The following is a 959-nucleotide window of genomic DNA, read 5'->3' on the forward strand; positions in this document are numbered from 1 at the left end:
CCCTCTCCCCTGATGCAGACCCCCCTCGTCCTCGACCACCCACCTCCGCCGCCGCCCTCGTCCCCTCGCCTCCCTCGTCCTCAACCAACCTCGCATCCCGCGGGGCTCTCGCATCGCCGCCACTCCACGCCCGCGCACGACAGAAGTGAAGCCTGAGGTCCTCCTCCGATGCTCCTCTGCCTCCCTCGCTCGCGGGCTCTCTGCTCCACCGCCGCCGCCGCATCGGAGCACGCGCGCGCGCGACGCCGTCCCTGCCTCGCTCGGTCCGTCCTGGCATTCGCCTCCTCCTTCGACTCCACACTCTCCTTCGACTCCACCCTCTCCTTCTCTCCATGCCGAAAGCCTAGATCGACGCTATGGCCACCTCGCAGGCGGCGCATGCAGGTGAGATCTGGTATTGCCCCCCTTTCTTCTCCTCCTCCTTCTAGATTTCTTCAGCTTGCTCGAATCTCATTGCGTTTGTGCGGGTTTGTGCAGGCCATCCAAGACGGCGGGGCCATGTTCGCCTCGTTTGTGGGGACGGAGGCAGCGGCGGTTGTCAGGAAGATGGTGAACCTCAGCTCCCCTCCCCGGCAGCGCTGCAGCAGCAAGATGGTGAAGGGACGCACCGGCCAGCGCGTGAGGCTCTACGTCCGCGGCACCATCCTCGGATACAAGAGGTGAGAAGCTCCCTCCGCTGGCGCGGCTCTGCTCCTTCTCCCTCGCGTGGGTATCTGAATTCCTGGTCTTGGTTGGGCGCGCAGATCCAGGCAGATCCAAGTGAACACCAGGGAGGACGTGGCCTGGTACGGCGGCAAGAGGATGATCTGCGTCTACAAGGCCAAGACCAAGCAACGACACCAACTACCACTACATCTGGGGCAAGGTCTCCCTCTCCCACGGAAACACTGGCGTCATCCGCGCCAAGTTCACCCCCGCTGAGGCCATGGTGAGTTGTTGGGTCGAACTTCTCCGGTTGT

General features: G+C 64.0%; 1 pseudogene; it reads left to right on the plus strand.

Annotated features, from left to right (window-relative positions):
• The first annotated feature begins 588 nt into the window (after positions 1 to 588).
• Positions 589 to 928, plus strand: LOC119343170 (annotated as a pseudogene).
• Positions 929 to 959: the final 31 nt, after the last annotated feature.

Source organism: Triticum dicoccoides, unplaced genomic scaffold, assembly GCF_002162155.2.
Source record: "Triticum dicoccoides isolate Atlit2015 ecotype Zavitan unplaced genomic scaffold, WEW_v2.0 scaffold117488, whole genome shotgun sequence".
NCBI classification, from domain to species: Eukaryota; Viridiplantae; Streptophyta; class Magnoliopsida; order Poales; family Poaceae; genus Triticum; species Triticum dicoccoides.